Here is a 24,799-nt window from a genome sequence, read left to right as displayed (position 1 = left end):
ATCTTTGGAGCAGATCAGAACGTCACAGGCCTTTACAGGGCCAGAGATGGGACTCAGACTCTGTTGTTTTGACCAGGAGGAAGTAGCTTCCCTTTAATGGGCTTCCACAAAGTCACCTTTGCACATGGTATTTTAAATCTGAAGGAGGGGCAGTAGTGATGTTTCTCTTTTAGTGTTACCAGGGTAACGGAAGGTGGTTTTCAAAGCTGACCATGACTCTATCTTCCGAGGCTTCCAAGGCTAACACTGCACTAGCTGGCTAGTTAATATTTCCCCTGGTCCTAGTCAGGGTCACCATGACCAAGGCAACCTGGGGAGGCAAGGGTTTATCTGGCTTACACTTCCACAGCACTGTTCATCACTGAAGGAAGTCAGGGCAGGAACCTGGAGGCAGGAGCTGATGCAGAGGCCGTGGAGGGGTGCTGCTTACTGACTTGCTCCTCATGGCTTGCTCAGTCTGCTTTCTTATACAACCAGGACCACCAGCCCAGGGATGGCACCACTCACCATGGGCTGAGTCTCCCCACATCAATCACTAAATAAGAAAATGCCCTACAGGCTTGTGTGTAGCCTGATCTTATGGAGGCATTTCTCTGCTGCGGCTCCCTCCTCTCTGAGGACTCTGGCTTGTTTCAAGTTGACATAAAACCAGCCAGATAACCCCTTCAAAGCTGAGACCCTAAAGTCATTTGGGAGCTGGCTCTTTCCAGATTCTTGCCAAGAAAAACTGCTCACTTTCAAGGTGGCTGCCTAAAAATTTCCGACCAGTTTCTAGCTCCTGTTCTTATCACAATGTAAAACACTGCTTAGCTTTTCCTCTTGCAAAGAGGTCTGAGGTCTTTCACAGGCTCCCAAGTTCTCCTCTCGGCCCTCAAGTGGAACCTGCTGACTTGGTGGGTTACTAGTTTTTTTTTTCAATCGTCCTAGCTCGCTTGCCAACTAGTACCGGTGGGTATCACAGTTCGGTGGGTACCTCTTGGTGGTGGTGGTGGTGGGGACTTTCCCTTCTGTTAGAGCAAGGAAAGGATTTAAACAGCCCTAGCTAGCTTTTCAGGTGCCCGGAAACAGTAGTGTTTGGGGTTTTGCTTTCAGGATGGCTGTAAAATTGAAAAGGAAATTCCTTTAAAAAAATAAAAAAAGGTTCTATGGCATTTTCATAATGTATAGAATTCTAATTATTCTCCCTCTCATCCCTTCAACTTCCCATGCTCCCGAGGAGTCTCTCTCCTATGTACATGTCTTTTGGTTTTTAAAATACCCCCTCTCTCTTTCATTACTGATAAGCCTTGTAAAAGAGAACAAGAAAAAAAGAAAACAACCTTCCTTTAAAAGTTGTGAGATTTACCACAGACTTGTGAAGATAATACAGAAAATTCTTCTACGCTGCCCACCCTGCTCCTCCTGATACTAATGTCTTACTTAACCAGGTGAATTACAGTAAAGCAATGCACCCTTACATACACACAACTGCTGGTGAACACAGACGTGATTCGGGTCTCATGAGTGTTTCTATGAATATCCTTTTGCTGTTCCTAGGGAAGCCTAGCATGCCACGTTGTATTTAGTCACTGTGTTGGTTAGTTTTATGTAATGACACAAGTTAGAGTCATTTGCAAAGAGTCTCAATTGAGACTGTGGGCTCCTATGGTTGGCCTGTAGGCAAGTCGGTTGTTTTCTTGATTAGTGATTGATGTGGGAGCGTGCAGCCCACTGTGGGTGGCACCCACCCTATGTTGGTGGGTCTGCGTGCTGTAAGAAAGCTGGCTGAGCAAACCAGGAGGCATAAGCAACAGTTAGTTCTTGTGGTCTCTGCCTCAGTTCCTGCCACCAGGCTCCTGTCTAGAGTTCCTACCCTGACTTCCCTTCGTGATGGACTGTGGTCAGGACCTGCAAGTTGAGATAAACTCTTTTCCAAGCTGCTTTTGGTCATCGTGTTTTATCACAGCAGTGGAAACCCTAACTAGGACACTCACCATACTTTTGAGTCTTTGAACAACTTTATTTTTGACTTTTCTCCATTGTGAAAATTCAAGCTCTCTAGAGAGAACGCTAGAGAATCCCAGCTGATGCTCTTCTCTTTGAAGTTTGATCAGTCTCACGTCAGTGTCCTGAGCGACTCACGCTTCTAAGGGAACTGAAGGTTTATATGAGCCTCAGCAGTCAGCAGCAGTAAGTGAGTGGCAAGGCCTGCAAGGTTGTGCCTGCTTGCAAGTCTTGTTGTCATCTCTGGCTGATAATCTGCTTGAGTAGGTGGTGTGAACCCCTGATGGTGAGAACTGTCTGGGCTTCCTACTTCATTCTGTCGCAGTTGCCAGGAGAGACGCTTCAGATGCAAGAGGTACATTAGCAAGTTTGTTGGAAAGCTCACTCTGGAGCCTCTATTTGTCCCTTTGAACTGATGGGTAGTATTCAGTTCTCCTTGGAAGTTGTGGAGACGTCTCTGGCTCCACATAGCCCCCCACTGCTTTTGAGATAATTATTGTGAGAGCTTCTAAAGTGACTGTCAAAACAACAGAGACTACCTTTTTTGCTTTTTAAAGTTATTCATGACAGGGTTTCTCTGTGCAAACCTGGCTGTCCTGGAATGTCCTCTGTAGACCAGGCTGGCCTCCAACTCACAGAGATCCTCCTGCCTCTGCCTCCCCAGTGCTGAGATTAATGGCGTGCGCCACCACCACCTGGCTGGGAAAGATTATCATCTGTCTACATTTTGCCTTCCTTTGGTGTCAGGGTCTTGCACCACTTCCTGGATGCTAAAGCATTTAGGGTTTACCTTTGTTCCGCACATTCTGCTTACCCCAGGAAATTTTCCATTTTTATGCCTTGGTGATTACTGGCTGCTGCTGGCGGAATGACACCCCATTGGTGTTATTCTGAAATGATCATTGAGTAAGTAAATGTGTCGCTGAGTGGACCAGTGGCCTCCCAGTCGGCTCCAGGCTTTACCTGTCAAGCCATTTCACACCGCACTTTCAGTGGCTTCACCTGCTAACCCCTTGGGATTAATTTTCATTTTAAGGAGCACGTACCATGAACAGAATTCAAATGCAGAGGTCTTGCAGGCTGCTCTTCCTCTTGACCTTCAAAAGATGTTAGTAGCTTATAGGATAGTTTTGTGTTCGTGACAAAATACACACACGCACACACCGGGGAGGTTTATTTGTGTGTTTGAAGGGGATTTCACTTTTCCAGCCAGCATTAGGATGTCTCTTAGCTAAAAATTAAGTTTCTAACACAAACGTGACATTACTGCCGAAGCTCAAATGCATACATACATTCTCTCCTTCAACAAGTATGTGCTATGTACTCTGTAGGTGTGCTACTAGGTGTGCTGTAGGAGGACAGGGTCTCAGGACTGCTGTCTGATCCAGTGACTGACCTCAGAGGGCCTTTATTACTTCCAGTTGTCTTATTAGGAAGATTACAAGTAGAAACCATGAGAGTAATGAAGGGAAGGATTGTCAGCCATGGTGGGATCAACCCATCAAGTCATTTGGTCCCCAGTGAGGTGAGGTGTCTGTCTGTCTGGGCCTGTTGTTGATGTGAATGACGAGGGGATAGATAGACCCCTGAAAAGTTAGAAGCTGGGGAGAGAGATTAAAATGACATTAACTTGTGTTCGAATCTTTCCTCCTTGTGTGGGCCATTTAGAAACAGGCACATTTGTCCATGTCCCTTGATGCCCAGAGTTGTTTCTGTGCAGGGCTAGCTGACTGTGAGCTCCCTACAGAGTGGCTGCCCTGTTCCTAGGACAATATCCCTCTAGTTGTGCTGGCTTGGCCTCCTGTTTAGTTTGCATCTTGTACTTTGCTAGTTTTCCAAACCACTGGCCACACCACAAGGCTTCATTGAACAGACGGCATGAGACAGACGCATGATCTTGGAAAACCGGGGCCCCAGGGATCAAGGTACAGGCCTGTCTGACACTTGGCACACATCTCCTGTGCCCAATTTGAAGGATTTTCTGTGGTAGGCAGGGGTCTGGGCCCTGTTCTCTGAGGAGCTCTGGGCTGGTGTTGACAGAAGGAAAGGGTGGAGGTGCAGTTGGGTGGCAGACATCACACTTGCCCACATGCTGCCAGGAGTTAGGGTTCTGGGGAAGTGGGAGGAGTTTCCACATGAGTGGTGGTGCTTGTTGGGGACACAGATCCTTTTCCCATGCTCTGCAGGTCTGAACACACACATGCTCAGGCTACTTAGAGAAGTGTGTCTCGTGCTCAGTTTCTTTTTAGAAATGCAAAGCGAATCTAGGAAGAATGATACTTGAAACCCTTTCTTCCTTCCCACACGCCTGAGAAGTTTCCCAAGCCCGAGGGTTACTAAGATCTGTGCGGCTGACAATGTGCTCAGGTGGCTTATTTGCTACCCGCAGGCAAGGCTCATTTTCGGATCCGCTGTGACGCACGGCTCTAACAGGAGTCAATTTGTCATGAGAGGGACTTTCTGAAAATGAAAGCTTGGAGTAGAGATAGGGATGTGCTGAAAGAAAATGAAAGTTGAGAAGCAGAGAAATCCTTCCTGTGTTCTCTTAAAGGCACAGTGATCAGCGTTCACCATGGCTTTCTTTCTTTCTTTTCTTTCTTTCTTTCTTTCTTTCTTTCTTTCTTTCTTTCTTTCTTTCTTTCTTTCTTTCTTTTAAAAAAAGACTTGAACACAAGCTTTGCTTATTGGATTATCTTTGGCCACAAGGCTGCCCTTGCCTCTTTGTTCCTGTGTGTTACCAAATGTCAAACTGGGTGATTTTTTTTTTTTGACAGTAAATCTCCACCAGGAAGGGTGCTGTCAACCTCTCTACCTGCCTCTGTGCTTGCAGCCCTGGACATAAGCCTGGAAGTCCAATTGCTTGGTGCTTTGCTGTGAAGTTGGTAGAAGGTTTTAAGGAACTGAGGACTCAGAGGTACACATGTAGAATTGCATATAAAATTGCATGTAGAGTTGCTTGTAGAACTGCTGCAGGAAGCAAGCTATGGAAATCAAACTTTGGCCTTTGGGGGTGTTGGATTGTTGTTTTAAGGTGTGTGACTTTTGTTTATGCTGTTTTTAACTCTGTGAAGCTGTGATTCGTTACCTGTCTAAAACACCTGATGGTCTAATAAAGTTCTGAACGGCCAATATCAAGACGGGAGCAAGGTTAGGCGGGGCTGGCAGGCAGAGAGCATAAATAGGAGACTTGAGGAAAGGGAGGAGCAAGAGAACAAGGAGAGGAGGACGTCAGGGGCCAGCCACCCAGCTACACAGTCAGCCACGGATGAAGAAGGAAAGTAAGACATAAAGAAGTAAGGAAAGGAAAAAGCCCAGAGGCAAAAGGTTGTCGGGATCATTTAAGTTAAGAAAAACTGTCTAGCAACAAGCCTGGCCAAGGCCAGGTGTTTATAATTAAGAATAAACATTCGTTATGATTTATTTGGGAACTGGATGGTGGGGCCCTCAAACAAAAAGTCAAAAGAGTAAAATGTCACACTACGTGGGGGAGTATGAACACCAGCCGTAGCCTACGCTGTGAGGAAGCTCAAGTTTCTGAATGCATGTGCCAGGACCATGAGCTGATGGAAGAGGTTTTCATGGTAAAGGTGAGAAGGCTTCCCGGGTAGAGGAAGCTGAGACATCAGGGTGCGTGGTGAGCCGGGCATGGCAGGCGTGGCTTGAGCGAGTGTCTGGAAGGCAGGGAAAGGGTTTTCTCTTCTGTGTCCCCAAAGGCACATGGACTTGGAGGGTTTGTCACCCCCAGGAGGCAGGGCTTAATGGAATTAATTATGTTAGGTCATTGGGGACATAGCCTTTAAAGGCACATTAGGACCTATCCCTCCCTCCACCCCTCCTTCCTTCCTTCCTTCCTTCCTTCCTTCCTTCCTTCCTTCCTTCCTTCCTTTTCTTTCCTTTTCTTCACGTCTTAGGTTTTTTTTTTTTTATTTTGGTGTGGGTATGTGTATGAATGTAGACGTGTACCATGGTGTCTTTGTGGAGGTCAGGGGGCAACTTTGAGTTGGGTCTCTTCTTCCACTTAAAAACAAATCGTGTGTGTGCGTGTGTGTGTGCGCGCGCGTGGGAAGAGAGACAAAGACAGAGACAGAATGAATGTGGGCACCATGCACATGTGAAGGTCAGAGGGCACCCTCAGACTTTGCTCCTCACCTTCCCAAATTGTTAGGGACAGGATCTTCTTGTTCGCTGGTTCTGGTTCTTAAGCCAGGTTGGCTGGCACCCAGGCTTCCAGGGGTTCTCGTTTCTCCACCACCAATCTTGCAGTAGGCACACTGGGATTACAGATGCATGCTATCACATCTGGCTTTGTGTGGTTGCAGGGAAGGGGTTCAGAATCAGGTCCGCATGCTCGCCCAGGAGCAAGTGCTTAATCCACTGGGTCATCTCAGTGGTTCCATTGTCTTAAGGAGGGTCCCTGTTGCTGTGACCACGACCAAAGAAAGCAGTCTGGGGAGGAAAGGGTTTATCTGGCTTCTCTTCCTTATCTCTGTTCATCATCGAAGGCAGTCAGGACAGGAACTGAAGCAGGGCAGGATCATGGATGCAGGAGCTGAAGCAGAGCCCATGGAGGAGAGCTGTTTACTGGCTTGTCTCCTTCCGCCTGCTTTCTTGATCCCACTCAGAAAATAGGCTTGGTCCTCCCTGTCCCCCATCCTTCACTAAGAAAATGCCCTACACCATAAGGCTAACACTAAGAAAAGGGCCGGCAACCTTATCATATGGAGGCATTTTCTCAATTAAGGCTCCCTCCTCTCAGATGACTTTAGCTTGTGTCAAGTTGACATAATACAAGCCAGCACACCAATCTTATACCTCGTTTTGAGGCAGGGTCTCTCTGGTTTCTGCTGCTGAAATGTACACAAGGCTAATTGGTCCATGAGGTTCTGGCCAATTTTCCCGTCTGTCTCATGTCTCACCACAGGATTGCTGGGATTCCAGGTGCCACCACATCTGACTTCTATGTCAGTTCTGGAGTGGTTAGGTTTACTCAATAAGCCATTTCTCTGACTCCCTTACCCCCTTTCCTTCCTGGCCATTATAATGTGAATAGGCCTTCATTATCTGCTTCTGTTGATGGACTGGAATTAAAAAAAAATCCTAAATAAAATATCAATAGCAGAACTTGCAGAAGTGATGTTAAGTTTTGTGATGCTAGACACATTCATTGCTGTCTCCAGAAGGGCCTGGTGTCAGATATGTGGGTTGGTCGTTGTCTCATTCTGTGATAAGCAGCTATGAACAGCTGAGGGAGAGGCAGACACACAACCTGTATGAGGTGCCAGGCCGTGGGACTGTACAGACAGATGCCCCTGGAGTTCCGTCCATAGGTTCACACTAGGAAGTGGTGATGGTTGGGTCCCTCAGGTTAGGTTGATTAGGTACAGGAGTGGAAGGGAGAGTTAGGAACTGGGATGTGTGGTGTGGAAGATGAGGGTGGATCTGAGCCTGTCTCAGTACCTGGGTATATTATCATAAAAGGGAAGGTTGGGGGAGGAGTAGGTTTCATTGCTGATTGTTTTGTTTTTTCGAGACGGGGTTTCTCTGTAGCTTGGAGCCTGTCCTGGAACTTACTTTGTAGACCTCGAACTCCGAGATTGCCTGCCTCTGCCTCCCGAGGGCTGGGATTAATGGTGAACACCACCAAAAAGACAATATAGTACTAGTGTTAGTCTTAGAGCCTGGTTTTTGGCCTGCCTTTTAGCATGCCAACTCTGCACTTAGTAACGCAGTAGAAAATGACTTGACATTTATTTAGGTCATTGGCAGTGTTAATGGTTGTCCACAAACCAAACTGAATTTCTTGGTAGGAAAGATTCAATTTAAAAAGCTTTGATTTTTTTTCCAGAAGGTGTACTGTGTACACACAAAAGGTTTTGTTTTGTTTCTTTCAATACAGGGTTTTTCTGTGTAGCAGCTCTGGCTGTCCTGGAACTTGGCTTTGTAGGCCAGGTTGGCCTCGAACTCGCAGAGATCTGCCTGCCTCTGCCTCCCGTGTGCTGGGATTAAAGGTGTGCGCCACCACACCTGGCTAATACACACACGTTTTAAACATTATCATTTCCTTGAAAATTGGAGCTGTATTAAATATGTTGATAAATTCAGACCCACCAACCACTCTGAATGCAGCAGAAAGTGGGGACAAACAAAGACAGCTTACCTTCAAGTCTACCCTCTTGATGTTTGAGACCTGCCATTTGGGTGTAGAAACTGCTCTTCTCTTAAATTAGGGCCCCAAACCCAGACAGTCTGATACTTTTCTGCACTCCCAGTCAGGTTGCTGAGGTTAGAGAGTCACCTGAGCGCAGAAGTCTTGAGGCCAAACTGGGTGATAGGCTTTTTAAAAATTAAATTTTCTTTCCCGGCTCTGCTCTCTGAGCTTTTTCCTCTGGGGATCAGAGATCACTGGGTCCAGGCTGGAAACTGAATCTGGGTCCCAGTCCTGACCCCATATCATTACCTGTTTTTTGAACAAAATCCCCAGGGGATTCTTGTACACTTCAAAGTTTGCGAAGGGCTGCGTTAAAACAGTCGAAAGGTTTCTGAAGTGTGTTTGTTTGGGATCAGAGTTTTATTAGAGCAGCTGGGGTTAAATCAGATGAAGGCTGGCAGGTGTGTCGCACTGGCCAGAGCAGTGCTGGATACTCGGGTCAAGTTACAAATCAACCCTAAGACTTTCTCCAGAAGTACGGTACCCCATAGGTGCCCTCTTCAGTATTGCTGGGAAAAGAACCCCCCACCCTGTAAGCTGATGTGTATGCTGGCATGGAATAGAAGGCCCTAATTTCTAAGAAAAGGGTAAGTTAGTGAGTGGAGGGAAAGACTTATTCCCCCTACTGCAGTAATACAAATAAATAAAATATAAAAATGGGAGAGGGTGGTCAGGCTGAGCACCTGATCACCATGTTGCGGGTGTAGACATTGGCAGAGATTTGTCCTGCCATGATGCTGTTTGGTGTACGGTGGTGCGCTTGTTTGGAAAATATTGCCCAAAGATCTCAGAACTGTTTGCTGCTTTTCTTTGCAAACATTTCTCTTGTCGGAGCGATGAGAAAATTGCTCGTGTGGGAACTCGAGAAGTGGGGATTTGTTAATGCCTCCTCTGAGACGGGTTTGTATTCAGAGCTGTTTATGAACTGCCACCGACCATTTCCAGCTAAAACGTGCTGCTGTTAAGTCAGGCCGCGGTGAAGTCTGGGAGGACGCATGCGCACAAACTCCCAGGCTGCCACCGGTGGCTCGGGCCTGTATGCTGTGGGTTTCTGTCTTTTAAAATCGGTGGACTGAAAGTACTCTGGTTCTTGTGCAAAGACCCTGTTTGGAAAATCATCTCCCTTTTAAGGATCTCCAGAAACCCCGGCTTTTCGGGTATCAGAGACAGTCACTCTTCTGATGGTGCAGCTGGACACTTGGTGTCATACACTTTGTTCTTTTGTGACCTGTGTCACTCTGGGTGGTGCAGTTAGTTCATCATTGATAGATCATGGACACAGTGGTTGTTTTTCCATGAAGAGTGGCAGATTTCCCCGATTTCCACCCTCGTTCAGACCTGTACAAGATGGTGATCTGGGTCCAGAGTGCAGCCTGTGGCTGCGAACCGTGGGTGCTAAATCTTCATTCAGGGTGGTTTTTTTTTTTTTTTTTTTTTTTTTTTTTTTTTTTTTATGAATCTGGATATTTTCTAGCAGAGGTTCTCGACAGAGGAAGACATTTGATAAGGTCTGGAGGCAGTTTTAGTTCTCATAACTGGAAGACAGGAGTTGTGTTAGCACCTTGAAGATAAAAAGCAGGGATGTTGTTGTAGCCCTGTAGTGACAGGATATGAGCACCCATGGGGTTGTCCAGCCCCCAATGTCAGTGGTGCCTTGGTAGAGAAACTCCGCTTGAACAATAGCGCCGGTTTTAGTGGATGGATAAGACTAGGTAAACTTCAGAGACTACGCAGTGACTGGGCAGTGGTGGAAATGATGTCGCTTGGAGACATTGTGTTGTGTACTGTCACGAGTGACCCAAGTGTGTGAGAGAACTCCACGATTCATCGCTATTCTTTCTCAGCGGATAGATGAGTGCAGTGGTTTGACTTGAACGTAGCAAAAGCTGCTTAAGTTTGGGGTGACTGGGATTCCATGACCCTTTGTAGGAAGTGACAGGCTTCTTGAAGAGAGTCTTTAGATGGCCACGTCTCTGGTCAGCCGATTTGCTGTCTTCATTGTGGTTTATTCTTGTTGATGTTCTCCTGCCGTTTCCTTTCCTTTCTGCCTAAGCCATTCTCGGACCCTCCCTCACCCTTCTCCTATCTCGCCGACAGTGTGGTCAGTTCCTCCTTGACTGTATCCGTCTGCCTTGACTTTTGCGGAGATAGCCCTAGGGGTTCATGATGCTGAAGCGATCCTTTCTGAGGACCTTGCGGCTGCTAGGAGATTTCTCTAACAGAAGAAACTGACTTACTCACTCTCGGTTGGCCTGCCTTCAATGCGCATTGTAAATTATAAAGATTTAAGAATTTAAAGGCAGAGCTTTAGTGTGTCCACGTAGCTCAGGGTGGCCTTGAATTTATAATCTTCCTGTCTTTAGTCTCCTGAGTGCTGAGATTTCAGACTTGTTTCCTGCCCTGCACTTACCTCTTTTCCAGGTTAGAGGACCCAACTGACTTTCTCCATTCTGCGCTCACCAAAGAGTGGTAGGAGAGGGTTGTGGAGCTCAGGGCTGAGGGGCTGAAGCTGAGCACAGCAGGCCTTCGGAACTGATGAGCCTGTTGGCTGCAGCATGTCAGATCTGCTCTAGCGAGTAGAGGAATTCCCTCCCCGGCAGTCCATTTCCTGGTGAAAAAAGAAAAACAGGCTGACTTCTCGTGGTTTGACTTGCTAAGATGATAGGCTTTCTTTTGCCTTATTCGCCAGGAAAGAATGTGGTTTCTGAGCCAAGGCCGCGGATTCCTGGTTCCTGGTGAACTCTGAGATTCCTTCTCTGTGGAAAGACACTCTTGAGCAAATGCTCAGCAGAGTATCTGTCTGGGTAGAGACTGTTTCAGGAAATGTTGGTAAAAACCCTGTTTCAGTTTGTGGAATGGGGAGCCTTGCTGTTTGATCTTAAATTTTCAGCTTCAGTCTTTTACATCTTTTAGTCCTTTCTTTTTTTTGGGGGGGGGGGGTGGTCCCAACTTCATCTGTATTTGTAAGACACTTTTTGCAAAGTCCACATGCAAATAAATCTGTTGCAAGTTGATAATGCATGGATGCACCTAACCAGTTGACCCTCAGCTTAGCGGTCCAGCACACTGCAGGACCTCAGTTGCTTTCTACCCCCATCCCAGAGCAGACCAAGAGTGGTGGCCACTGCCAGTGCCCAGCATTAAGAGAGGCCTACATTACATATCTCCATGCTGGGGGAAAAAGATTTTCAAAAAGTCAAAATTTGATAGAATGGTTTTTGCAGTGTTGCTAAGTTGGAAAACACCATGTAGTCTCCAAGTAGAAGAGATCTTTATGCACAGTGTGGTACTGATGAGACCCGCGGAGCCAGGAAGAGACCCACTCACCGTTCATATAGCCAGCCTCGGGGTTGGACATGGAGCTCTGGTTAGAAACGGCAGTGTTTCTACTCGCTGTCCAGTTCAGAGGGAGGCTTCAGGATTTCTAAAGACACCATCCATACTGAAGACTGCCCAAGTGTTAAAACCTAGCTCTGAATGTCATTCTAGGCATAGATACAGTCTCTGGGCCATGCCTAGGAAGGAGAGACTTGTGGGATTTGGGGAACAGAACTACAGGTACCTCCAGGACTGGAGAGCAGAGATGAAGTAGGGAATGAGAACCGTGGTCTGGCTTGGCCCCCGAGGACTCAGGAGGTTAACATGTCAGTATAGGAATAATAGTTGGGTGAGGGACATCAAGGACAGTGGATAGGGGAAGCAAATGCCACCGCACAGGGCTGCCTGCATACCTGGTCATAGTCAGAGGTCAGGAAGTCATCTTCAGCCTGCCAAGGTCCAAATCCCAGCTCCCCTGCTAATTCACTGTATGATTTTGGATATTTACCTGGCCATTCTGTGCCTTGGTGCCCATATTGTAAAAGGAATATATTGGTTATAGTATTTTCCTAGTTTGTGGAGTTCTTTTTTTTTTTTAGGTTATTTTATGAGTGTTTTACCTGCCGTGTATTTTTGTGTACTGCTTGTGTGCCTGAGCCTGGGGAGGACAGACAAGGGTGTCGGATCCCTTGGAACTGGAGTTGTAGATGGTTGTGAGCTGCCACATGGGTGTTGGGAATTGAACTTGGGTCCTCTAGAAGAATAACCCAGGCTATTAGCCACCAAACCATCTCTCTAGCATCCTGTATGGGAGTTCTCATAAAGCTCAACAGATTCAGTAGTAGCATACAGTGCTTAAAACTTAACTGGCTCAGCCTGCATACTTGTTTTAAGCGAGGGACCATATTAGCTATGAATGGGTCTTTACTAGGTTATACCCAGGGCTCCACTTCTGTTATATTAATTATTTCCTCTAAAGCACAGTCGGTATTACTTTGGAATTTTGGGGAACTGTAATAGAACTCCGGAATGTCTGCAAAGGCAGTGTTAGGTAGAGGTCAGTGTATTTGAGGGGTTGGGCTTAAAGGTGCTGCAAGGGACCAGGGAAAGGAGGTGAAACCACCTCTAACCCTGAGAACGAGACCTGAATTTCTCTAGCTGTTTGGTTACATGCCATCTTAGCGTGTGGACTGGTAGAGGGCTGAAAGAGCCTGTTAGCAGGCCTGCAGAGCTGAGGATGTACCCGAGGCAGCCCTGCCAGACGGTGTTCTACATTCCCAGCCACTGAAGCACAGGACCAGACGCTGGGCGGCTTCCCAGCTCCCCTGACTCACACCCTTAGAGCAAAGCTTTCTGCTTTTTCTCAAAGGGAATGTCCAAAATACCAGGCACACCCATGTTTAATAAGTAGAAAACCATCTTAATACGAAGCCAAAAAAGAACAGTTTGGGAAGTATTTGCTATAGCTAATTAAGATAGATTTTTTTTTTCCCTCACAGATAACCTGAGTCCTATAACTTAGGTAAATAACATTCTTGGGCAGAGAAGCCTTTAACATGTACCTCACGTTGGACATTCTACAGCGTGTTCTTTTTCACTCAGCCATCCGGGTATTAAAGCATTGGTTAGTACTTTTCTCTGCAAATGGCTGTGCTTTGGGTTTTTTGGAGTAATTTCTCTATAGCTTTCCCCCTTCTTGCCAGGTTTTCAAATCTGGACTAATTTCTATTTCTGAGCTGCGTTGCTGAAAGGAGTAGTTGAAGGATGTATCTGAAGCCGGCACACGGGTGTGTTTCATAATTGTGCTGTTTCATAAAAGTATTTAAAATACCGTCTTCCTGAATCTGGAAGATTCTGAGTTGGCTTACAAACAGATTTTGAGTGTTTCAAGTTGGAGGCAGATGGCAAATTGATCTGTAGCTTATATAAGAGCTTGTGTTGCTTTTACCTGATGTAAAGCTAAGTTGCTTAAACCACGAAGCTGGAGTTGTTCTGCCCCCACCCCCACTCTCCCACAATCTGTTCTCCATGTCACTAAGCCTTGCATTTTTAACTGCTAAATTTTTATTCTTATTTTTCTATGACTCCTTTCCCCATCCTCCTGGCTACTGTCTTCAATTCTCCACATTTCTCGCTTGGCTCTTTGTAACTGCCTCTGGATGGCTAGTCCTACCACTGACCTCTGCTTCTGTATCCCTTCTTGGGGTATGGTTGTATCTCTGGGTCTCCCCCCCCCCCCCCCCAGAACTCTCCAACTGTAGCGTGGTCAGAATCTGCTGCAGGGTTGCCTTACACGGTGTGATGCAGCCATCTTGCATGCAGGGCTGGCTTGTCATTGCCAGGCTTCACTAGTGAAGGGCACACCTGTCTGTGTGGCCTGGTGTGAGCCTCCAGCTCCTTCTTCCTCTGCTGCCCCCACCCACTTCTGTAGGAACACGGAAGAGCTGAAGATCTGTTGCTTGCATGACCTTGCCTTTCCAGCCTGCCTTTTAGCTCAGCTGCCACTGCCATGCGGCACAAATATCATCTGGCTGAGGTGAGTACTATTCTGTGCTCACTGCCATTTGTTGAAAACGGTGACAAGAAGCGAGGCCTTCCGCTGTCTCCAGAAACAAGATATGCCGCACCTCTTTATTTCTTCCAGAGCAGTGAAATAAATCTTGTCTGAGCTGTGATTCAGTTAGAAAGGCAAGATGGGCTCCTGGCAGTCTTTCGGAGATGCCCCTCCCCCCTGGGAGGGTACTCAAGGGCTTGTCACTTATTCACTCACCCTCCCGCTGGCAGCAGGTCCTGCTTACTTGGCGGCTTGTTAGACTGTGCTGAAATCCTGTCCCTAGGGGCAGCCCCTCTCCAGTTAGTCCTGGAGAACCCTTGCCCAGCTGCTCCGAGCTCGCTCGGCCGTGTGTGCTGTCCTTGGCCGGTTCCCTTCTCCCTCTTGAGGACCCCTCCCTTCTTGCCTTGGGACTTTCCTTCTCCAGTTTTGAACGTGGTCTTCTCTGCCTCCCCCATCTGTCTGATAGGAGTTCAGGCCTGCGACTTTCAGATGTTGTTGGTGTATCTTAAGAACTATTCTGGGAGCCAGTTAACAATGCAGATTCCTAGGCGCCATCTGCATTAGTTACTGTTCTGTGGCTGCGGCAGAACACTGTGAGCATCGGGGCTGGAGAGATGGCTCTGTGGCTCAGAGCACCCGGGACCCAGCACCCACGCGGAAGCTCACAGCCACGACACTTCAGTTCCAAGGGATCAGAAACCTTCTTCTGGCATCCTTGGATACCAGAGAGACAGGGTGCAAAGGCATATACACAAGCAAAACACCCATACACATACAATAATTAAAAATAAAACCCTACCACAAGGAAAGAGAACTTCAGGAAGAAAGAGTTTATTTTTGGTTCCATAGGGTTAGAGTCTCCACAGTGATGGAGAAACGTGGTAGCAAGAAGCAGGTCCGGTGGCCAGGGCAGGAGGCTGGGCATTTACATCTTCAAAATAAGCACGAAGCAGAGAGCAAATTTCAAGTGGTACCAGGCTTTCTCATCTCGAAGCCTGCCCCCAGTTAGCATCTTTCCTTCAGTAAGGCTGTATCAACTAAACTTCCCAAAGCAACGGAGGACCAAGTGTTCAAATGCCCGAGGCTATGGAGGCCATTTCTTACTCGGATCACTACACCACCCGAAGAGGGTCTGCCTCAGAAGACGGCAAGCTGTGTGAGGTATTGGTGTACCTCTGGTGAGAGTTCCTGGCTTTGTGGACATAACCGGTACTGAGCTTGGACGATAGCTCCTGTCTAGACTTCAAAAACAAAGTTTTCTTTTTTTGTGGGAATTTCAAAAGTTGCATTTCTCTCACAATCTCATACATAGGTGAAATATTGTGATCATATCCACTCTCTACAATCCTCTTATCTGCCTTCCACTCCCGCCGAGCTCCCTTCCCCCTCCGACAAGTTGTCTTCCTGTTTTTGTACACTCTGTGTGTGTGTGTGTGTGTCTCCTGTGGTATTTATATAGGTTATGGGTTGCTTGCATGAGCGTGGGTGGGAGGGGTTATTTATTTGAGTAAGACATGGGTACCACAGCTTGTTATGTCCAGGAAACAGTTTCACAGAGCTTCTTGCCATCTTCCGGCTCTGTATTCTTATAGCCCTCTCTTTTGTGATGTTTCCTGGGCCTTGGAGGGGGTTATGTAGCTGCTTCTATTGAACACTCAACAATCACTTGCCTCATCATTTTGACAAGTTATGAATCTCTGAAGCATCTACAGAGACTGCTCCGACTGAGGTTACATGTACCACTAACTCATGGGAACAAGTGTGAATGTTGAGAAGGCAGTTTGACACCATGCTCATTTAGCAAAACAACAGTAGTAGGTACCCCTGAGTGCTCCAGGTTTATAGTACCAGCAGTGACTTCCTTCCTATGGAGTCAGTCTCAAATCCAATCGGGAAGCAGAAGCGTTCCTGGCACCACTGAGACAGTTGGCATATCTTGCCTGGCAGGTTGGTATTGTTGTTTGCAGGTTTTACTGATGGGTAAGACCATTGACTTCTTCCCAACAGGCTTCCCGACACCTTTAAACACCATAAAACCTAGCCATCCGGGAGGGAGATCCCAGCTCAGACCCAGGTTGATGTCTCTGTGTATGTGTGCATGCATGTGTATATGTGTAGCTTACATTTGAATTCATTTACAAAATAGTAGGCTTGTATATTGCTTTCAAATACCCTTAGTTGAAGCCGCAAAATAATCCCACACCAGTTAAGAATTAGGGATAATAAAAAGGGTTATTTATTTGAGGGGAAAAACTTAGAGATCACAGTCCCAAACAACAGTCCTCTCTTTGCAAAACAAAAAACAGTGTAGCCTACAGAACGGGAGCCGGAAGCAAGAGAGCGCCCCTTCCGCTGCTTTTTAAAGTATAAGAGACCATGCCCCATGGGCTCGTATCTTAAAGGCTGAAGGAGCAGAAGGAGCTCCTGCAGCACCTCCCCTTTTGTTTAAGAGAGTTCCAAACCCGATACGGAACAATATACACTGGGAACAGATATCAAGTATAAGATTAGAATTACAATCAGCATAAACAATATTAATCAAGGAACACATGCTAAATGTTTTAAAAAACATTCTATCCTATGGAGTCTAAGTCTTGTATAGGAAATGGCTTGGCTAGATCTTAAGAGTACAGTAACTACGACTATCTAATCTTCTATTTCATCAAAGGCCTGAAAAGGGAGATAATATTACTTGAGCAGGCAGGAAGTACAATCAAGTAACTTCCAAAGTGAGCAATATATGACTAGTCTCATTTTGCAATGTTGAATCAACCAACTCTGGCTAAGGCCTAGTGTAACTGACAGACCATTTTCAGAGGCAGGAAGTTTTTCAAAACCATTTTACCCTGTCTTGGCAAGATTTGACAGTCCTGCTTATCCATTTCCAGATACCATGTACCTTGTCAGTGGTTGAGGCATTGTCAATTCCTTGCCCAAAGGCCAGTTTTGCCAAGAAGAAAACAAGCTCCAAGTGGAGTGTCTTCAGTGCTCAACATTCTCTCGGGAATAGATTGGTGCTGTCAGGAGCAATCATGTCTCATGTCAACAGAACCCTAAGTTATTTAAATGCCATGTTCCACAGATCCTTGAAGTGGTTGAAGATTCCCTATCTAGACAGAATATAATCTCTATGTATCTAAAGAACCGAATTGATCTGATTGTATGTACAACAGACATGAACAACTATTGACCTATAATAATGTGAAAATATACCCTAGATTCAGTATCATATCAATAAAGCAAAATCTAACAAAAAAAAAGAAAATATACCCTAAAAGTTGTATCAATATACAAAATGTCCTAAACCCCGGCGGAAACATGCATATATACAATCTGACAAAATAACTTTGTATATATGTACAAATAATGTAAACAAAAGTAACAAATATAATTTGAACTTGTATCAATATACAAAAACTATACCAATGTAAATTATCCATAAATAATAGCTCACAAGTCTTAGTGTTAGTTAACTCTCTTACCCCGTCTTTTCCGCTATTTGCCCATTTCATTTCTCTTAAATCTTTCCACCCCCTACTTTGTACTGTACGGCTCATGCTGTTTCTCTTCCCTTAAGGCTTCTTTCCCCTCTTCAGCTCCTTCCTACCATCTTGGCCTCTCCACGCACTCCAAGTAGAAACGCATAAATCTGAAGATTCCAAGCTGGGATCCAAGGGTCGCTTGTCTTTCTGGGTCTGAGTTACATTGCTTCGACTACTTCTCCAGCTCCATCCCTTCTGGAAGTTTCATATTTCTCATAGCTGAATAAAATTCCATCGTGTATGCGCGCCACATTTTCATATCCGTCCATCAGCTGAGGGTCATCCAGGCTGATCCCATTTCCTCGCTATTGTGACTAGGGCAGCTATGTACATGACTGAGTAGGTATCAAGTCTACGGAGTCTCTTGGGTATATGCTGAGTGGGATAGCCGGGTCACAGGGTAGCTTTCTGAGCATCTTCCACACTGATTTCCATATCCGCTACCCTTGTTGACGCTCCTACACACAGTAAGAGTTCCTCTGGCCCCACATTATTGCCAGTATTTCTTCACATTTGTTTTCTTGATGATCGCCATTCTGATAAGCATGCGCTAGACTCTCAAAATAGTTTTGATTTGCATTTGCCTGATGGCTGAGGGTGTTGAACACTTCTAAAAAATGTTTATTATTATCTGTATTTCTTCTTTGGAGAATTCCCTATTTAGTTCTTTGGCCATTTTTTTTATTGGGTTGTTTGCTTTTTTGATATTTTTTGAGACTTCTCCCACCGTCTTTTCTGATTTATTTTTAGCACTCTTACTCATTTCTTCTCTGGACCCAGAAACACAGAAGCCATTCTGCTCGTCTCTTTAGTTCACCGTGCTCATCTCTTTTCATGACTATACCCTTGAGGGCACAGCCTGCTCTTCCCACACCCTGCATGAAGCTCTACACACTCAGGTCTGTGCAGCAGTCTTGAGGAGAGAGACTTTTCTCTTTTGCTTCTGGTGTGATGGTCCTCTTCCTAGGGATGGAAGGATTCTGACAGTCCAGTGGCCGCCTTTTGCAGTTTAGAGTTGGAAGTGGGCATGGTCAAGAATGTTATTTATTTAATTTGTTTATTTTTCATCTTAAATCCAAGAGAGCTGCTGAAGGAGCTTTTACATTTGGATGTTGGCTGGTGATAACTTTTATGCGTAAGCCTGGCAACTGGAGACTTGCCTCACCCAGCCCTGCAGTGGTGGCCAGACTCCTTACCTGTGCCTGAACCCTGTCCTGGGATCCTGGCTCTTCTCTGTCTTTGGAGCTGTTGTCTTCGGGGTGCCATTTCCCCCTCAGGGGGCATGTCACTGACTCCAGGTAGGATGAAATACACAACATTCTGAGTAAGAGTAATACTAACCGCCGCATTTTAAATGTTTCAATGAGACTGACAATCTTTTATGTTGCCTGAACCAATCCTTCCTGTACATTTACGTGTAAGCTTTTCCCTGGGCCGTAATTTCCTGGATTTTTGGCTTATGTTTTGGTCACAGTCAACAGAGTAATATGATGAAGGAGATGTTGACCAAAATATTCTCAGGTTGCAGTTCTGAAAAATTACTTAGCAGTTTTTATTTTTTGTGCTTGCAAAAATGTACTTTTGCCTTCGAGGGCTAAATCCATTAGAAATACTGCATATAACTGCTTATGCAGAGCCATGCCATGCACTTAAAATCTTCTGCCCTGTACTGTACTTTTAAATTATCAGAGAAGTTTTGAAGACTCTAGTTTTGATAATTGGAACTGCCCGCTACCTCCCCCCCCCCCCGTGTGTGTGTGTGTGTGTGTGTGTGTGTGTGTGTGTGTGTGTGTGTGTGAGCATGTGAGCGTGAGCACAGGCTCACAGCATTAGCAGTTATCACAGAGTGGTCTGATCTATTTATTTAAAAACTAACAGCACCAAGTCCACCTGTCACATTTTATGGTGGAATCTGAGAAGAATGAGGGCAGTTTTATCAGGATTGTGAAGTTTTCCAGGGGCAGAGCTCGCGAATGTTAATTTACTTTCTAAAAACAACTTGTGCGGCGTTCTCATCCTGGAGACCAGCTGTCTGTTTTCACTCAGACCCAGCTCTCCCTGCCATGGAACTTTGCTGGGAGCAAGGCTCGTTTCTGAAGCTGCCTGGATCTCACCTGCTCCCTTGGTTCCTTCTCATCTTTTGCTTTTCCAGAAGGTTATAGCCAGAGGTGAAGGTGACGTGGTCACACTGGGTGACAGCGACTATGGGACGATGGTTGAGCAGGGTCCCTAGTGAGAGCAAGGATGTGATGTGGAGTGACAGATGCCCAGAGTCACCAGCAGTCCTTGAAAACTTCGACTGAAGTTTTCTTAATTTTTGCATATTAAAAGACATGGAGAGATAACGTCCCCTGAGGCCGAGACCGCATGTAGTGTGTCGATTGTCTTCATTCTCAGTGACGCATGCTGGGCACACGTTGGCTCCTGGTGCACCTGTTGCAGACAGTATGAACTCTGCCTTTCCTCTCCGCCAGTTCTGGACCTGCGCATTCTTTGCTGTGCTCAACTCTTCTTTCTTCTGTCCCTTTCTGTCCCTCTTGCTTTTCTCCTTGCTTGACACTTCTTCCTTCTTGATCTCAGTACCCCCTTATCAGGGGGAAGTTGGCCAATCACACTGTGTGTCAAGGTCTTGCAGCTGTAACTGTCTTCCTTCTCATGTGGATTCTGGTGACCGAGTAACACCCCAGTTAGGTTCTGAATCAGTGAGGGCACATTTCCTGGGAGGAGTTGAAAATTTGACGCATCTCGGTGATTTGCTACATATCTGAGTTTTATACTGTAGACAGCGAGGAAGGGAGATATTTTAATGAGTCGGGATGCAAAATACTGGGCTGTACTATTACCTCCTGTACCTGTCACTGGGCAGCCGAAGCACCCCATTCTGCTCTGGGGTTCAGGTCCCCTAGTGTGGCCTGGCTCCCTGAGGCACTGCAGCTTTTCCTCTTTGACTTCCTTTTTTCCCTTTCCTCTGTCTTTAGCTTCAGATTTTATATCTATTTAAGGCTAACGTAGTACCCAAAGCAGAACCGTAAACCACTTAGGAGCTATGCAGTGGTCTGTCATAAATCTGTATAAAGCCTCAGCCCAGCCAGTGGTTTGGATGGCTTTCCGTGAGAAACTCCTTCAGCTATGAGGTAGTAAAACATATGCCTTAAAACAACCAAACCCAGGACAATTGTTTGACAATGTCCACCTTTTTCAAAAGCTTTCCAGAGCCAGGTGGAGGAAATGGTTCTGAGACTAAGTCGTGACTTTAAAAATAAAAACAATAAATGAACATTGACATTATTTGCCAAGGACTTTTTTTTTTCCTGCGCCATTTTATCTCATTACCCAAATAGTTCAGACTGTATGGGGAGCTAGAGAGTTTTACTGTCTTATTTATTTATTTAGTTGGAATTGGTTTCGCAGAAGTGGAAAATTGGCAGCAAGTATGGAAAGTAGCAAACCAGTTTACAGTGCTCTGGGCTTCTTAGATTTAATGTAACCCATAAGAATGAGGAAAGGCTTCATGGGTCTGAGTAAGAGGCTGCCCAGTAGGCATTTCCTTTTCTGGAAGTTTATTTTTACACTGGCTGAGTCTCGCACACACGGGAGAGCATGCCCAGACTCTAGTTGACTAACAGTGGCCTCGGAGATGGGTGGGATTTCCACTCTGTTATTTTTCCATAGTCCCATGCAGAAAATGCTGGGAAAGGCTTCTAATAATATTATATAAGCAAGAGGAACTTGGTAATTAAGAAGAAAAAAAGCAAAACTTGTGACCCTATAGAGTACGAGTAACTGGCCTACAAAACAGTGCTTGCCTGTCTTGACGTCAGATGCTGTGCTCCGCAAGTCTTAGTGAGGCAGCAGAAGCACGTGTCTAGTTTTGATTAGAATTGTCAGTGTGGATAAAGGAATCTTTGGAAACTATGTGCTTTTTGAACAAAATAGGGTAGATGATCATTTCCCTCACCTGATAAAGCCAGTCTGAATGATGAGTTCAGTTGACATCAGCGCGTATCAAGCTAAAAGCCTAAGCCAAGACCGCTAGAAATAACACGTCTGCACCTTTAGGTCAGCAGAACTGGCAGTGCAAGTTCCTCCCACGCGTGCTTGCTTCCATGCTCTGAATGGATAAGGTTTTCGTACCGGGCCACTTCCAACGTTGGTGTCCATACTGCAGTACTCTCTTGCCTGTTCTTGCTGCTCTCAGCCCGCTATTCCTGTATTCCCATTAAGGAGTCATCCGCATAGCATGGTGCTGGGCCCTGCCTAAGCATCAGTCACAGCAGGCTCTTGTTCCCAACTCGAACGCACATGCCTAGGAAAGTTGAACTTGGCTGCCCACCTTCCTACCTGCGGTCTAGGGTGCTTTGTTAGGGAACTCAATTGTGCTTCACATTTCTTGGGAGCTTGTTAGAAACACAGAGCCTACCTGGTGGTGGTGGCGCACGCCTTTAATCCCAGCACTTGGGAGGCAGAGGCAGGCGGATCTCTGTGAGTTCGAGGCCAGTCTGGTCTACAGAGCTAGTTCCAGGACAGGCTCCAAAGTTACAGAGAAACCCTGTCTCGAAAAACAAAAAACCAACCAAACAAAACAAAACAAAAAACCCAAAAACAAAACCAAAAAAACCCCACAGCCTTGGGGCTCACGGCAGGCTTGCAGAAGTCCAATTGGCCTTTTCTGGTGTGCAACGTTGAGCTTATGCTAAGCCTACTGGAATGACCATTTACAAGCTATTAAGCTGTGAAAGCCAAGGCCACGATGCTGTGGCAGTGAAACGTGCTTTTGTTAAGCTATTTCAGAATATTGGATTCCAGATTCATTAGAAAAGTCCACACACTAGTAGTATAGGTGAGTGAGGTTTGTTTGGCTGTTTTTTGGGTTCATGAGTCTTGCAAGTCAAGGCTAGAAATAACAGTCAAGTTTTACAGGCAGGCCAGAGCTTATTTTTCTCTGAATGTCAAAATTCATTGGCTCAGAAATGGTTTCAATGGATTACAACCAGTACTGAAGTAAGGACCGGCAACCAAAGATGAAATGTCTTTTAGGCTGGAGGGTTAAGTATGTTTTCCAAAATTTGAAAATTATGCTTGTTTATTTATGTATATATTTGATATCATAGCACATGTATGGATCTCCTCCCACCCTTCTCCCCCTCCCCCCACTCCTTTCTCCCTCCCTCTCCAGTCCAAAGAGCAGTCAGGGTTCCCTGCCCTGTGGTAAGTCCTAGGTCCTCCCCCCTCCGTCCATATCTAGGAAGGTGAACATCCAAACTGGCTAGGCTCCCACAAAGCCAGCACATTACGTAGGATCAAAACCCCTTGCCGTTGTCCTTGGCGTCTCATCAGCTCTCATTGTTTGCCATGTTCAGAGAGTCCAGTTTTATCCCATGCTTTTTCAGTCACAGAAACCAATTTTCATTTCCTCCCGTGTGCATTGGGACCTGCTCCAGCGGTATATCTGTGTGCCTCTGCATGCTAACATATATGGAGCTTCATGTACTTGGTGCAGGACTTAGGAGTGCCCTCTTGGTTGTAATTCTTCCCAAAACTATGGCATCACCAGAGGGTGGCCTTGTCCTGTTTTCCTTCTAAATGGCTTCAGAGGTGGAGTTTCTGAGCTCCCCTGGATAAGGTATTAAAGCCACAAGAGGATGGGACACTGGGCTGTTGTTTGCATAGGGTAGGTGGCCTGCGTTTTCCTTGGTGGAAGACTGTGGTTGGATGGAGAAGAGCCAGGGAGGCTCCAGCATGAGGCCTCTGCCTTGCTTCTGTCTTCTCACAGACTTTGGAGGACAGTCTTGTCCGCTGTCCAATGAAACGTGCGGTGCCTCAGCTCCTCAGCTGCAAGGTCCAGCCATAAGCATTCCTGATGGTTGTCAGGGTTTTGAAGCAAGTGGGCACTCATGGATACCAGGAAGGACCCTGAGTCCTGTGCTCTGAGGTCCAGGAAAGACAACTTGTTACAGTGGCAAGATGGGACATTTCATTATTGTATCTTCTTTGACGAGGCCCTTCGTTTCAATTTGAGGATAGAAACTCAATCTAGGCCAAATAGGTGATGTTTCTGATTTTGAATCCCTCTTGTTCTTTCTCATCAGGTTGGTGTCTATTTGTTGCTCCATGTAGCCACACTGTACAGTAATGTATATTAATATATGTTGTACATATAATACATATTAATGTATATAGTCGTGGAATAAGTATCAGAGAGCATCATGAAATGGTTGCCTTTTTGTTCTTTAGAAACAGATGTTCAGACTTGTAGCGTAGCCACAGTGAGGATGGTCAGCCAGAGGTGGAGGCTGTGTGCAGTCACCGTAGCAGCTGGGGTGACAGTTTCTTTATTAGCCCATGATATTCGCAGCATACAGAGGGGAATCCCACATCAGAAAGGCCCTGCCCCCAAAATAAAACAACAAACACAAAACAAAAACAAAACAGAAAATATACCAAACCTCCGAGTTGTACATATTCTTAGCCCTTCATAAATCACTCAGTAAACATTAGCCTCTCAGACATCAGGCTTTTCACACCCAAGCCAAGAAAAACTAAAAACATCAGTTCTGTAACACAAGGCTGAGCATTTCAACCAACTCCCCTCTTCCCAGCCTAACTTCAAAAGTAGAGCATTTGTTTGCTCGCGTGTGTGAGGCCCTGGGTTCTGCCCTGAACACTGCCAAGAAACAGACAACAGAGAAGGTAAGGGAGAACGGGGCTGACTTCTCCTTGCTGCTTTTGTATTGTTCCTTCCATGCAACTTTGTCTTGTGGCAAGAAAAGTCCTTGCCACCTGTTAATTCCGGGAGTACCAGCCCATCCTGCCTGTTCCTTACGCCTCATAGGCTCTCCTGCCCACAAACATGTCAGGAACATGTCTTTCAGGAGATGGTTTGGGGTTAGCAAGATTATCGGCCCCACAGGACTGTATTTTATTACGTTGGAAAGCCACGTGTGGATTCCTCAAATACTTTGAGCAGCAGGGTATGTACATGAGGAGCCCAGCCGGCACTTCCTGTGCATGACTGTGCGTATTCGTTTGTTTCATTCTCTGAAACCCTGGTTTTCTTAGCAAAATCATGCGTAGTCCTTTTTGCTTGGAAGCTCTGGATTTTGTGTTGAGCATGTGCTAGGGGGATTCTGGAAAAGGCATGGTGAGTTCTGTAGAAGGAAGGAAAGAGAAAACCTGGGTAGGTGTTAGGCCTGC

General features: G+C 46.0%; 1 protein-coding gene across 18 annotated transcripts in view; it reads left to right on the top strand.

Annotated features, from left to right (window-relative positions):
• Nucleotides 1–24,799, top strand: part of Ldlrad4 (low density lipoprotein receptor class A domain containing 4) — a 303,729-nt gene that overhangs the window by 29,265 nt on the left and 249,665 nt on the right. For 5 of the 18 annotated variants that reach the window (XM_075968377.1, XM_075968396.1, XM_075968376.1 and 2 more), the window contains exon 2: nt 4,758–4,897. The exons of 5 other annotated variants lie outside the window; for them this stretch is intronic. The gene's annotated coding sequence lies outside the window, so the exon portion shown is untranslated. Of the gene's footprint in view, nt 1–4,757; nt 4,898–5,288; nt 5,308–8,759; nt 8,779–9,330; nt 9,349–14,026; nt 14,046–18,685; nt 18,904–24,799 lie in introns of those variants that run through there. 8 more of the 18 variants (XM_075968384.1, XM_075968398.1, XM_075968383.1 and 5 more) reach the window with 6 other exon arrangements.

This window comes from Microtus pennsylvanicus, chromosome 4 (assembly GCF_037038515.1).
Source record: "Microtus pennsylvanicus isolate mMicPen1 chromosome 4, mMicPen1.hap1, whole genome shotgun sequence".
NCBI classification, from domain to species: Eukaryota; Metazoa; Chordata; class Mammalia; order Rodentia; family Cricetidae; genus Microtus; species Microtus pennsylvanicus.
Note: the sequence above shows the minus strand (reverse complement) of the source record. Positions and strands in the feature narration are given on the sequence as shown.